This window comes from Rhea americana, unplaced genomic scaffold (assembly GCF_003343005.1).
Source record: "Rhea americana isolate MKP2758 unplaced genomic scaffold, rheAme1 scaffold_178, whole genome shotgun sequence".
NCBI lineage: Eukaryota > Metazoa > Chordata > Aves > Rheiformes > Rheidae > Rhea > Rhea americana.
The window spans coordinates 1,712,378-1,728,001 of NW_028185905.1; the positions used below are offsets into that span (position 1 = coordinate 1,712,378).

The 15,624-nt window shown below is 40.3% G+C and overlaps 1 protein-coding gene across 2 annotated transcripts in view; it reads right to left on the reverse strand.

The window, feature by feature from the left end:
• MAP1A (microtubule associated protein 1A) overlaps positions 1–15,624 on the reverse strand; it is a 69,773-nt gene that overhangs the window by 35,781 nt on the left and 18,368 nt on the right. The window contains exon 1 of one of the 2 annotated variants that reach the window (XM_085301562.1): positions 4,328–4,385. The exons of the other annotated variant lie outside the window; for it this stretch is intronic. The gene's annotated coding sequence lies outside the window, so the exon portion shown is untranslated. Of the gene's footprint in view, positions 1–4,327; positions 4,386–15,624 lie in introns of those variants that run through there. 2 annotated transcript variants of the gene reach the window in all.

Genomic DNA, 15,624 nt, shown 5'->3' on the forward strand with positions numbered 1-15,624 from the left:
GTCCAGTTGTGAATCCTGATCCCCGAGGTAGGTGCTAGTAAATTGCAAGAGACTTTGGTGCTTCACAAGAAGGCTCATGAAGGGCAGTAATAAGTGCAGAGATACACAGGTTATTCAGTAGGACATGCTGATAACAGACATACATCTTAAATCCTACCTCCTTTGTAACTTACTTGTCTCCTTCTGTTTGAGATTCTCAACATTCGTCCTTCTAGAAGAGCTATCCAAGCCTTTATTTTCAAAAGCAAGGAAGGGCTCACTCATTTCTTTCAAAACACAGAAATTGGAATGATGATGCTTTCAGGAAGGTAAAAGTCAATTGGAATTTCATTCCCCTTTAAAAAAAAAGGCCAGCTTAGTAGTGTTCTATCTATTTAAGATAGGTTCAGCAAGACTTAAAGGCCAATTTCAGAAGAACTAAGAACCTGCTGCTCAAGGACACCAATGCTTGGGTTCATCCATGAATAAAGCCTAGGCAGGACAGGGATTTGCTGAAGAGCTAGATACACAACTAAGTTGTTTCATTAGCCAAGGAATTGATGAAGGACTTCTCTGCAGTCCACTGCAACATCCTTAGTTCCTCTCATGAGTCATATCTAGCAAGTGGTCAAGTGGCTGCACACTCAGATACAATGTTTGTTATCTGACTGCTGCACAGGTGGTGACTGCCCAGATGGTAGACCAAACAGAGCACATACTGTCCCAGGGAAGATATTAAGTTGGATCACTCTCCTCTACCACCTCACTAGTTTTCATAAAACCTGTAGAAACTTGTTACCTTTAATGCTTCTCCTATTTCAAATAGGTTTCAAATTATACAATGGATTCAAGAGTTTAAAATACAGTGGTAAACAGATGGAATGGCCAATCATTTTCCTAGGAAACCAAGCTAAAAATTTTGATTTTAAGTCCTCGGGTCTTAACAAGAATCTTCCCTCTCTTAGCACAAAAGAAACACCTCTTTAGCAAGGGTAAAGTTTTCTCTCCAAAGACAAAGACAAAGACAAAGTATATACATTTGTAGGAGGAATCCTCACAACTGAATCAAGCAGCTCTAAGGGGAGGCAGAGAAAAAGAATACAAACTGAGAAGTTAGAACCAAAATAGCTCAATATCTTTTGTAGTCTTTCCTCTCAACAGCTGCAAGGCTTGTTCTGGAGTCCAGAATGATGTGGACTTGTAACTAATTCAGAACTGAGAAGGAAAAGGAGGGGGAGTCTTCTTTTGCTATCCATTAAATCTTCCCCAGAATCATTTCTAAGGATTAACATACACACAGCTTACCCTCTTTCCTCCCATATACAGAGCCTATCCATCAGCCCAGTAACTATTATCTCTATTACCTCCCTTCTCTCCCTAGGTACTTTTGCCTAACAAACACTTCACAAGCTAGCAGATACACTTTTCATTTTGAACTAGTTACTACTGTCAAGTCCCTCTATGCTCACCAGGCAATCTTTTCTTCTTTGGCTTCTCACAGCATCTACTGAGGGCCTGCAGGTCTCTCTTCTCTCCATCAGTTACCAGTGGAAAGCCTGTGATAATGCATTTAGCAGCTGTGCTAGCCAAGTGGCCAAAAGTAGCATCCTCTGGGGTCTCTGTATTCAGGCACTTACCACAAAAATATATTGCTGAATCTTTATTTGGCTCTCAATTTGCTTCTCCTTTCATGAGGAGCCACCTCAGAAGCTACCCAGGATGGTCTGTGTATGCATGAACATGTACAAAGAGCACAAGACTGTGTCCAATAGAAGCTCAGGAGCTGGCTGAGAACACCCTCTTGCACTCTTACTCTGGTGTCCATTCTCTTTTCTTTGACCCAGACACTGCATCTCTTGTTTATGTACACATAGCTTCTTTGCTTTCACCAGAGAGTGCCTGTGCTAGTTATTTCTCATCTCTTGTGCTCAAGTCCATTATGCATTTGCTTGCATATCTGATGAGGACATGACTAAACTACACTGACAGCACAGGCATGAGCAAGAACAGCAAAAAGACAGGACAGGACATTCTTCTCATGGATTATTTTGTCAGGAAAGAAACTACTACAACATTATGCCCCTCTCTGTCCGCAGAATGTGAGCAGAGCAGGAAACAGCCTGGCCTTGTCATGTTGAAGGAAAAGAAGGGATCAAAAAAAAGGGGGTTCTTTGCCTGTATACGATAGGTTCTTGCTGGAGGAAGTGCTAGGACAGACATGCAGTCTGAGTGCGCCCAAACACTGGACAGTGGGAGGCACTGGCCTTATGCAGCAAAGGGTCCCCTGATCCATCAAAGAGGAGGAATCCTTGCCATCCTGGAACAGTGCCAGGCTGCAGGGCTTTACATACTGGGACCAGAACTACTTGGAATAGAAACAGCCTCATTTCTGAGATCAGAGAGTTTAAACTAGAGCTTGTTTTTTCTGCAGTCATAAGCCAGCAGGCACCAGCTGCAGAATTTGCCGCAGTGTGTGTGTGTGTGTGTGCGCGCGCGCGCATGTGCGCTTCTGCGTGTGTGAGTGTGCAGCAGCCATGCTCCTCCCCTCCAAGCTCTCTGTGTGATAAATGCGTCCAGTTCCCTCCTCTTTTCCCCTCCCTATATCACTGTGAATCCCAGCCTGTTCACTCTCAGCCCCCAGCCAGGGTGGCTCCTCTCTTATTCTTTATTAAGAAGGCTTTTGTTAGTATCACCACAGACTTTTTTCTATTCCTCCCTCTCCTTCCTCCCCCAACAGCAGTCTCTGACAGATATTCACGGTCATGTAGTCTGAACTGTACAACACACCAAACCCTGCTCCAGTTCCGCTAGCTCTGGACACCATAGGAAAAAGCCCCTATTTTGAAATACTTCAACCCATTTTAACATTAGCATATAGATGATCTAAATGCTTTTAACACGATGTTTGCTAGTGGCAACGTTAAAGGAAGCCAAATATACCCTATGAAACTAGAACCTGGTGCGTGTGCAGATTGTGATGGGGTCATCATCACACTGTAGCAGCAGTGATGCAGCAGAGTAATGTATAAAGGGAGGAGCTGGCCCCATATAATGCTGTGCTACATGGGAAACACAGCAGGGATGACAAAGGACAACTGCTGAAAAAAAGAATACACCTTGCTCTTCTCATTTCTAAAGAACTAAAAGCCTCATTGTAGCCCAGTAGTACCAAAATCAGCTCCTAGCCTAGTTCCTTCTCTTCTTCTCCTCTGCTACCCTGGAAAGGCAGCATCACTCACATTTTACAAGAACCTTCCATTTTTCCTTCCCCACAACTGGAGGAGTCTAGATGTTTTTTGGCTTCCTGTGGTGGAAGAATGTAGTGTTGAGCAGCTCCAAGACAGACTTCAGCTACTTCAAGACTTCAGCTACTCATTTGTGGGTGTGCAGCACCACAGGAGAGAGAAATTGCAGAAAGGGTCTTTCATATCTCTTCCACCTAATCAACAACTTGACATTCCACCTTAACAACCCTCCCCCCTCCTGACTGGCTTTAGTCTCATTTCAGCATCAGCACTGAGCTGGACAGTGACACAAACCTTAATATTGGCTTTCACCAAGCTTTGCCCAAAAGGAGTGCCTGTGAGATGCCTTTGCCACCTCATCTTTTCTGCAGTAGCAAATTATCTTCATGCAAGGCCGTAATGACATAAATCACAGTGCTTCAGCACTCCTTAAGTCCATGACAGGCAGAATATCTTCTCCAGATTCTTCTATAGACCCATCTTTACACATCCTGTTCTATGTTTCAGCTAACAACACAAGTGCAGTAAACAGCTGAGCAGCTAGGGAATTCAGTCTCTGTTCCTGTACTCAGGACAAGAGCAGCTGAGCAGGGACAAGGTCTTAACAAATCATAAAAAATTAGCTCTATCTGCAACCACCTTACCCTCTTGTCACTAGTCATTTCCCCTCAACCACTTGCCAATCACCCTTTGATGGATCAAATTCCCACAAAGGAAAAAATGTATCTGCTGTAGACTGCTCCACTAAGATTCCCTCAACTACTCCTGTACAAGGGCAGTGTAGACCCAGCAACTCATCCCATGAGACTAGGCAGAGGAGGGCAAGAGAGTCTGGTCAAGGTAAAGTCCACTTGCCAGGTATCTAAATTTGCCATCAGATCCACCAGAATAATTCTTCTTCCCCTGACTGATGAGAATTTTTTCACAAAAAAATAGTGTTAGACCAAGAACAAGGTCAGCACGGGCTATCTCAATCCTGCACTCCCACCCCCTCAGCATTAACGGCTTGTGTCTCTGAAATTATCAGCACCCTCTATTGCCTATTCAGAGCCTTTGAGCCCCTAGGTTGGGCTCACAGAGTAGCAAAAGGAATGTACACATACCATATTGTCCTGGGATAAGTGGCCCATGGAAGCAGCAGTCACTACGCAGGATGCCTGGAGAGTCACAGATGCACAGACACAAACAGGGCTGCAGAAAGCAGCTGCTGTGTCAGTGCAAGCTGAGGGAGGAGCTGCCCAGCCTCTCTCTGACACCCACTCAACAATGCGCAGGCTGACTTAACCCTCTCTGGGCTACAGACTCCTCCTGGAGCATCCCAGCCTCAGGCACTGCTATCCTGTCGCTCAGACTATCCCTAAAGCAAGCACTCTTGTGGTCATTCGTTAACTCCTCATGTACCAAAGCCAGCTCAGGCTCCTCCATGACTGAAACAGGCTGATTTGGACATATAATCTGAGCAATTCAAGAACAGCAGAACTCTGATTGGCACTTTGAAATATATGAAACTGGATAAAGTCCTGCCAACAAGGTGGGTTCCCATGTTATTACAATATAGATTTTTTTCCGATAGCCTACTGTCTGTCTACTCTTTGCTGGAGTGTCCCAGAAAGGCACTCCCCACTTCCTCGAAGTGGGCTTTAGGTTGTTACTCTTAAACTGGAACCTCATGTTTATCTCCAACAGTTGCAAACAGCTGCAAACTAGTTCTCTAATTAAAGAAAAGCAATATGTAAATATTAGGCACAGTTTCAGCAGCCCAACTGGTTGTGCCCGGTATCATATATCTGGCTGGCTGGCCACTGGTAGAGAGGGGTATGTCATGATGATCCCAAATCCCACTGGAGAGAGAATAAAACTTGAATGAGCATTGTAAGCACACTAGCAACCTGTCTTCTGGAGATTTGTTTTGGTTACTGTTTTCAGAAAATGAATTAAACTTTTGTCTATGAACCTCACATCTCCTTTTCTTAATCAGGATAATAGTGGGTGGCTCATTTAACCTCCAAGGCACGAGACAGGGAAGTATACTTCCTCATCCCTGCTCTGCTGAGGCTAGGTCTATCAGTCCAATATTGGAATATAAAGATCATTCCATGGCATGTTCATTGCCAACAGTAACCTTTAACTGTGTGAGTTAACTGTGAAAGTTGGAAGATATCCTGCCTGGCCTGAAGCAAGTTTTCCTCACAGAAATCTTCCAAGGGCTGTCAGAGACAGTGGAATGCTCAGGAACAAAAATATCACAGGATAGATTTTAAAAATAAGTTAGAACTTTCCCTTCTCTAGCTTACAGATGACGTTAATCAGTAGCAAATGTTATCTGTGAACATCTGGGGGAAAATTAACACAGTGGAATCAAACATCTTAGATTTCTGAATGTTTTGAATAGGTTAAACATCATCAGTTCAACACTATTTCAAAAGACTAAAGATGAAAAATTCTCTAGAGGCAAGCTCCAGCTTCATATTGGGATTAAAAAAAATAATAATAAGTTCCAGGCTCTGGGAGACACTGAACTGCTTCATTACATCTGCCATGTTCCAGTCTTCTGCTTAGCAGTTCCAACATTGAGGCAGCAACACCAACTTCTTGACTGTGCCAGTTAGTTTGCTCTGGTTGCCAGGAACAATCCCCAATGGGCTAGAAGCCTCTGTGGTAAATACTAGGAGAGGACAGATCCTTCTGGAATTTTGAATTCTAACTTCACCTCCAACACAAAAATCACTGCAGGAGTAGTTCTGATTTGTAGATTGGCACCCAAACAATCACTGATAATCAAATCAGACAACTGAGAGATGATGGGGGCAAAGTTCTTTTTCATTTACCATAACCATCAACAGAGCACAACTTCCCAGCTATAGTGATATAGCAGCAACTGCAACAAAATGACTTAGCACATTTTTCTATATGCTTTAGGATTGCTGAATCCTGGGACAAAGAACTGGAATGTTCTCTGAATGATGTGTAGCAAGGTATATTGTCCTTCCTACAACTCAGAAGGGCAGCTGGTTCTGCTCACTGATATGAACAAGTACAGGTAAGAGAGTCAGCCCACAAAGGCACAATTCTAAGATGAGAGATTTAAAAGGATTTCAGCTTTGGAAAGAAAGAGAGGGTTCAATCTGAAGCCAGCTTTTTTGGGTTGGTTTCTGGAAAGGGCTACAGATTCCCACTGCCTTCAAAAAGAATAGGGAATGAATCTTAACTGCATTACCATTAGAGTTGACCTTTTTTATTGTTTTGGTGAAAAATGAAATATATTTTGAAATTTTTACTACATGACACAGAATGAAAAATATAAATGGATTTACACTTAGTTCAGCAACTACTGGATTGATTCTACTGAAACTGCAAAGAGAACATAAAATAAAAGCTCCTTGGGATTTACGCTGGAGCTGGGATTACAACAAGGAACAGTTCTACACATGCTGAAGAAGGGGCCATTCTCTAATGCTGCAGATACTCATTGACACTAGACTTGTATTTTAGATCCTAATACTCAATTCTGTATCTCTAGGGTACTACGTAACGGGAGATTTAAGTGAAGTCTTGTCATCATGCAATTCATGGACACTGACAGTAGCCAGGACTGTGAAACAAATGACCTTACAGATCTGGAAAAGTAAATCAGTGTATCAGTCAGACTGCAGGTGATTTGTCTTTGGCTGCAGAAGGGCTCATCTCTCACCCAGAAATCAACCACATGGAACTGAAAAATTCCAAGTTCCATTTTTATGAAATGTTTGCCTCAAAAATTAGAAACAAGACAACTTGCTGGTATAGATCCCTGCTTCCTTAGTTCTCTAATGCTGCCTCTCCTTGATGCTGTTATGACTAGTTCTGTTATTTAAAGGTAATGATTGATTAATTCAATCAATTTGTTGATTGATTAAGAGTTTAAATTAAGATTAAAACTGCTGGGATAGAGGTCAGAATGTAGCTCACCAAACCTCTGTTCCTTCCTTATTTCCACCTGTGAAGAGTGAAGAAGAAACAGAAGAGCCCATTTCATCACCTGTCTGCTCTCTCATCTGACAAAATCTGGCCTCAGCAACCTCCTCAAGACCCTTAAGGATTAAAATCTTTAGCATGACAATATTGGGTCAGATCATGAGCCCATCTAGCCCCGAGTCATGAGTGGACAGCTACAGAAAGAGTATAAAAGGTAGGACAATGAGATATATCTCCAAATATATCTCGCAGCTTCTGCTGAGCACCAGCTTAGGAGCCTTCACTTTCCAAAGGTTGTTTCTACACCTTTATGTAAAAATTCCATTAACTTCTTCATTGCTTTCTGTACCTAGCTCTACTTTTAGACTCTGTGGCAATGAATTCTGCAGTTTAATGATGCATTATCATAAAAAACATTGCCTCTTGTATATTTGGTTTATAACTTCTGCACACTGATTTCAATTAATATGCCCTAGTTCTTACGTTGTAAAAAAAAAATCGTTACCCATTAACTTTCATTACAGAATTCATATTCTTATATGTTTCTGGCATATTGCTCTTTCTCTGTCTTTTCTATAAGCTGAAGAGTCCCAGCTTTTTAAGTCTTCCCTTGTAGCACAGCTTTTTGATCCTTCCTGTTAGTCACTTCTAACTTTACAATATTCTTTCAAAGGCTAGGAAAGAGGGCAAAGGAGCAGAACTGCATAAGGCATTCAAGAATTGAGAGCCTTATACATCAATATAATGGTATAATGATGTTTTCCATGTTGTTTTCTATTCCTTATTCTTAACATTCCATTTGCTCTTTGACTGTAGCTAAATATTGAGCTGATGTTTTCAGAGAGCTATCCACTGTGACTTAAAGGATTGCTTTCTTGAGTGGTATTGCAAGATTAGAGCCCATCATTAYGGCCATGCATAAGGTATGTTTATTCTGAGTGCATTCCATTGCAGTGATAACAGCATGTCTTCTGTGATTTTATTTTCAGAACTGCAATATCTTTCTGCTAATCTTTCCAATGAGCCCTTGATGCACTGACTATCAATAACTTCAAATCAAGAGTCAGCTCTGTTATCTCAGCATTAATACTCTTCTCCAAATCATTTATGAACATGCTGAACAGTGCAGGCCCTACTCAGATCCAGAACAAGCTGCTGGTGACTTCTGTTGCTGGTAAGAACCTCCCCAGCTGGTAGATGTCATCATCATGCTATTCTTTGCTAGGGTATCTATGTATTCATTACAAACACAAATATAACATACTAATCTTAGATGTCCCGAGATCCTTCCAAGGCATTTTTTAAAAATGTGTCAATTTGTCCAGATTTTATCTTTGGTATACTGAAGACATTTATGTTTATCTTTAATGCAATAACTTTGGAATAGCATATTCAATATAGCTTTAGAAAATGTTTTAATCAGCAGTTAGCAAAGCCTTACTGATTTCCATGAAATCATAGAAGATGGAATCTGTTCTTTCCTGCACTTTTCTCCAGACAGGATATGGTACTCTGTAATAGGACATTGCACAAGAAAAATGGGCTAGCTCCTTCATCTTCATGGCAATCCTGTGTGTGTGTGAGTGTGTGTGTGTGTGTGTGTGTGTGTGTGTGTGTGTATGTATATACACACACAAGCTATATTTACTCCCTTTTATCCCTCCAAAAGCAAATTTTATATATTCCCTCTGTTGTCTTTGCTCCCAGCGTCCTCTTCTCCTCATCATTTCAGACTCATTTTCTCATTTCATGTTCACCACAACATTCATACAAACAGAAGACTGTTACACTATCCATTGTCCTTGTTGTCTACCATTACCAGCATAATACAAGCTAGAGAAGCTTGCATAGTCAAAATAAACAAGGAGTCAGAAGTAAAGAGCAAAGCAAATGTAAGAGGATGCACAATGACTGGGAGAAAAAGGAGGAGGAGGAGAAAGGAAAAAGGTGTAGCTCCTTTTTTCGGCTTAAAGGTTAGTATCTTAGGTTAGTATTACCCAAATGGTGCTGTTATTCAGCACTGATGAGGGCAAAGCCAGAGGATGTATTTGCCACCACTGCCGCATCTGAGCGAGGCTTCTTAATATTTCAGTTACTATCACCTGCTTAAGTGTAAGGAGAACTGTCCAGGTGGCAGTCTACAAGCTGGATCCAGCCAAAAGAATAATTTCATCCAGTCTAAAATTTTTCAGATCTTCCCTAATAAACCTACAACATCCAGACATGTCCATGGCACTCCAGAAAGTGGGGCAACAGGTACAGGAAGGGAGTGAGGGAGGTTAGACAGCTTAGGTCTAGAACTGGTCTACATTGCAAATGGTGTTGCCATTAGCAGATTTATCAGAGCACTTCAGGTTAATAGTTCTCTGTTAGCAATTATGGGAAGGGCATACACACTGGGACATTTCATGCAGTGAGATAAAACTGCAGTTCTTGCCTCAACAACACCCATCACAAGAATGACCAAATTTAGGCCTGAGCAGGATAGTTGGGACAGCAAGATCTCCTTTGGTATTGATTTTTTTTACATCAATACTGCATAGGCAATTTCAAGAACAAAAACAAGATTTGATACAACAGTCTAATAATAATATTTACTGATATTAGTAATTTTTCCAAAATCTCTCTCCTTCTAACAGACTCATGAAAGTAAGCTTCTAATCACAAGCTAGTCTCATTTCCTTAACAGCATTTTGTGAAACATGTTAAAGCTTTCTGAACATATAGATAGGCCAAATAATTATCTTTTAGCCATGAATTTCCTCTATAAAGAAACAATACTGTTTTGCCAATACCATACCATGCTCTTCTCTCACATGTCTTTTGCCTCAAAATCTTCCTATTTTCCACAAAAATTTGGTGTCTTCCAACTGCTATTCTTGAAATTTTACATCAGATATAGTTATCTATTAAATTAATGACTGGGGCAAGCACTGGCTGACCAGCAGGACACTTACTCAAGATCTCAAAGAAGAGATCCCTAAAGCAGCTGCTGTCTTTACCATGAACTGATTGTTTAATTGGCCTAAAAAACCTTCTGCACAGCAGTTCTTCAAGGCAGCCCTCCTACCTTTATGAGGTCAGATAATGATTGCAGATAGCCTCTTCTTTTCATCTCTTAAAGAAAAATAAAAGTAATCGTTAAAAGAAACCCTAAAAATAGCTGCCAAAGGCAGAAGAAAAAGGGGCACTACTAGGCAAAACACTTAAGAAGCTTCATGCCCCCTCTAGTTCCTGAAGGGAAAGCACAGAGCTTCTGACTTCCACTTTCTACATCCTAAAGTCAGAGACACCCACAGAAGGATAATTAAGAACACTTCATTTTTTCAGTCTGTCAGGAGAACAGGAGCTTCATCTGACAGTTATAGGACATCACAGACCAGGCACCAGCACCACAAAATAGGAATATACAGAGGCTTATGTTAAACACAAAGCCACGACTTTCAAACTAGTATTCTTCATACTGAAGTAAGGATCATTGATGTGCAGTTCCAAGGACTACTCCAGCATTGATTTTTAAAGACATTACTATCCCCTGGTGCAAGGACAAACTTATTTCAATAGATGATTGAAGAGAGATGGATCTTTTTTCCCCACTTCTCCTAACAAATTAATCTGTTTTCCAATGAGGCAAACTGAGACAATAGTCAGAGAGTTACTATGGTTTGAAGCCTAACAAGTCTGTCTTTAGGTTAGGGAACTTTGTTCCCTCTCAGTTGAGCTTTAAAAAGGCCTATGACCTCTCTAGGGTACTGGGCTTAGTTCTCTTCTGACCGACAGAAAAAGGATGGACTGGGGCTGTAGTCTCCCACATTATCACAGGTAAGAAAAGTGGAGGACCTGCAGCTGGTGAAACAGCTGTTTAAATATAGAATTAAACTGTTAACGATATGAACATTTATTTCATCACTGTGCACCTGAGTCAGTATCACACTGATATGAATGTTCTTGATCATGAATATTCAGAACTCACAGACCAACTATCCCCCAGGCTGGCAAAAATGACTTACTAAAATGTTTTTTCTTCTGTTATTCTCAAATTTTAGGAGGCAGTCAGAGTCACATCTCCACACTTTTCTCTATCAATGCGTTTAAAACAGGTATAAGTGAAGGTTGAGTTTCTGCATTCTTTCCAAGAATTCCAGCTAAAGGAAAATATTGAATAGAGTTTATAATAAATATTGCACCTGGAGAGGTCTTGCTCTTCAGAGTAACAGTTCTGGGTTATGTACTGCCTAGCACAGGCCTCTGGTTCAAATGCACTTGATTTGCTTCACAACCATAGGCCAAAGTCTTTAATGAGAATAGAGATTCTAATAAGCAATATACTAGCTTTTGAGAACTGGTGAGACAAACAACTATCATGGACTGACACAGCAACAGCCCTGCTTCTAATTTGAGTAATGTGCTTGTATTAGTAAGGTCAGGCATTTATTTCTCAGCATCTCTGAAGGAAAAGCATGCTGTTTTTATAACAGAATTCTAATCTCTCCAGTTAATCTGCATCCCATCCTTCTGGACTCTCATTATACAAGACTATCAAAGTAATTGCAAGATGAGAGGTTTTCAYTCTATAGTGAAAGCTGCAGAAAAGTGTAAAGATCTCTTTGCATCTACCCTCTTGGAAGAGTTCTTTTCTTCAGCAGTCCAGCTACTGAATCTTTCACAGGCCCTCTGCTTTCAGTGAATTGAAAGAACTGATTACTTATTAAGTCTTCAGCAAATCACTTCTATCCTCATTTTCATTCAGAAACAATAATTTTTACTCTTTTCTACTGACTTTACTAAGATTTTCTAAGGTTTACTTGTTTTTGCTGAATACCTCTGAATCTTTCTACACAATTATGTCACAGTCTTCCCTTCTTCCTATTTCCTGTCTTATTTACAGATATCTGTACCTCTTTACTGTTTGGTTAGTTAAAATCAATTAAAGATTTATTTCCTACTTTTATCAAGATTCCTTTTGTTTCTTTTTTTAAAAAAAAATCTCCATATCTGAAATGCAGTCACACCTTGTTATTTGTTTATATATTTCTACTTCAAGGACCTTTTGATCTTAAGTACTTTATTCTTTCAACTGCTTTGCAGGTCCAGTACAGTTATGCATTTAAGCAACTCTTTTTTTTAATTTGAGAATAATCTTTTCATCATTCTAATACAGGATCTAAGTAACAATAATCTGAACTATTGAGAAGTAGCTTTTCTAAATTAAAAAAAAAATTGATAAATTTGTAAGTTGATKGGCTTGACAGATTTGTAGGTTGATGACTTGGGCTAACCATTACATTTGGCTCTGTCTTATTCTTCATCATATAAGGTTTTGTTTTTGTGCTMATAGCCTCCCTAATGTGGTCCAGAGACACTGGCAGCACCTGTTATCAGCCTCTCTTCCCTTTCCTGCTTTAAACAAATTCATGAACCCTGTGAGTTTTCTGTGGCAACACACTGGTCTATTTTGCCCCAGAAAGTAAGGTTTTAAAAATGGTGATCCTAATTTAATTCAGCAACTCATAAAAGCTCTAGGGAAAATGACAGATGACGACCTGTCTAGAACTCTCAATGGAGAGAATAAAGAGGTTTATAAATCAAGGCTGCAAAACTGGAGCAAATATGAACAGTATTGAAAGACCAGAGGGAACAAGAAAAGAAGGATTAAAGCAAACACTGAGGCACAGTAGAAATAGCAGTGCGTACCTTGCATGAAAGTGCAGCAGGACACTTTAGCGCCCAAAAGGATGGCATAGGAAGGACTGGGATCAAATCCTAGTGATTTCTTAATCATACTGAGTTCAAGGAAAGACTTCTCCAAAAATGTTTCTAAGTAGCAGCATAAGTCTATCTGAAGAAAAACTCATGCCTTCCACATACAGTGTCCATGCTGGCTATACTTCCGTAGTAGCCTTTGCCAGCTTTAGTATACCTCCAAGGGACTTCTCCAGCCATAGCCACAGTAAAAGCATTTCATATGTTCCAGAGACACACAGAATGAAGGAGGTATAAATAAGGTCTAGCACTGAATGAACGTAATAAAAAAATGCGACCAAGGCAACACAAGAGAAGTTATAAGAGCTGGAATATGGTGCAAGATTCACAGAAGCACAGAATGGCTGAGGTTGGAAGAGACCTGCTCAATCAGGGTCACCTAGCACAGGTTGCCCAGGACCTTGTCCAGACAGCTTTTGCGTTTCTCCAAGGATGGATACTCCACAACCTCTCYGGGCAACCTGTTTCAATGCACCACATTCTTCTTCTTACRGAGTCTCTTTTTTTTAAGACATTTTTAACCATCTCAGATCTCATTCATTCTCTGAAGCAGCCAGAAATCTATTTTAATAGGCACCAGCTGCCCTGAGAAGGCTCCGATTCCTAGGGTGTTTTGCAGTTTTTTCAACTGTGTCTCTAGGGCTTGAACAAAATGGAGACAAAAATGCTGCTAACATCCTTATAAAGGAGGGTATCAGTCCAGCGTCACTGATTTGGCAGATGCTCTGTTAGTTTTCCAAATAACACAAGTCATGCTGCCTTTCAGAGAGACCAGTAGGACAGCTGTGACAAGACCACTACAGGATGATAGGAAGCAGACAAGCAACAAGAAACAGTGGCAATTACAAAGACAATGCAAATTGAAGATGGGGAACTAAGCCTGCCAGACAAACCAGAAGGAAAGCTGGGCGGAGGGGAGAGTAGTTTTGGAACTAGCAGTGGTACAGATAAAATTTCCAAAGCAGAATATATTTGGGAAAGCTTAAAATACTCCAAATATACTGCCATTTTTGTCATGTGACTCAGTGTCAAACATTAAAAAGGACTCTTAAAAAGGTACAATTTTTATTAACCCATACCATTCTCACTTCGTTTTTCTTCTCTGTACGATATTTAGAATGAGCAACTTTGAGATGTTGAAATGCAAGCGTTTAATGAATGTAGACCAGCTCTGTCATATTCCTTGAAACAAGGACAACAAGAAGGGCTTCTTCTATATGTTGGTAGCAAGAGGAAGACTAGGGAAGACTTTCAGTGAATCGAAAGAACAGGTTACTTATTAAGTCTTCAGCAAATCACTTCTGTCCTCATTTTTGTTCAGAAACAATAATTTTTACTCTTTTCTACTGGCTTTGCTAAGATTTTTCTAAGGGCTACTTGTTTTTGCTGAATACCTCTGAATCTGAGGGGATCTTATCAATGTCTACAAACACCTTAAGGGGGGGTGTCAAGGGGATGGGGCCAAACTCTGTTAAGTAGTGCCATGTGACAGGGCAAGTGGCAAGGGGCACAAACTGAAAAAACAGGAAGGTCCATTTGAATATGAGGAGGAACTTCTTTACAGTGAGAGTGACGGAGCACTGGAGCAGGTTGCTCAGAGAGGTGGTGGAGATATTATTCTCTGGAGACAGTCAAAACCCACCTGCATGTGATCCTGTCTAACATGCTCTAGGTGACCCTGCTTGAGCAGGGGGGTTGGGCCTCAACCATTCTGTGATTCTGTGAAACTGCAAAACCCATAAGTTGTCAGTTTCATGAAGATTTAAATGGGACTTTCTTTCATAATGAAGTTTGAAGGCAACTAAAAGGAAATTCTTAAAAAAAAAAAAAAAAAAAAAAAAAAAAAAAAAAAAAAAAAAAAAAAAAAAAAAGCCACCTACCAATGACCAAGGTCTAGCTGCAGTCATTTGCAAAGATACAGGAGATAACCATATACTATGACTATAGCATATAAATGAGCAGGAACTGTTCTTCCAAGCATATTTTAAATTTAAAGAGATAAAATGTAGTCCTTCCTATAGAGTGCTAGTTAACTGTGACCATGTTATAGGTATTACAGTTACCAACTATCCCTTGCCTAAAATGCCTACTAGTAAAGAAAGGGGAGGGAGGAAGACCATTAAATAAATGTATTCTTCAGGCAGTAATCAGGGCTCAAATAGGACATCCATTTCAGGCACTGTCTCTTTCTAGTTTTATGCCCTCCTGTAAAATGAGATCAGCACTGCAGTACATGCTTTTTGCAAAGATGCAGCTCAAATGAAACTAGGGATGAAAAACAAGTAGAAAGAAAAAAAAAATCAATAATCACCTCTGAATTATTCATCTCCATGAAATATGAATAAAAATGCAAGTAAATCCCATCTTTAAAACAGTGATCCCAGGAGAATTTTCTTTATAAGAGTCAAACTGTCTACAACAGATTTACCTGCAGACTCATCAGTATCAAGTAAATTTCACAGGCAGAGGGGTAGGATTAGGTCAAATCCAGACCATTCGCCTAAAGGCTGGTAACAAATTGTGAACATCTATAGTGAATTTCTGCAACTGCCACTGCCAAATGAAGGCAGCCAAAATCCAAAATAGACTTTAGTTTAAAACAATATATGCCCAGGGCTGCAGGGAACAGGTCATCTGAAGGCAAAAAATAATAGTAATAAGTTTGTTTTATTGTATTATTTAA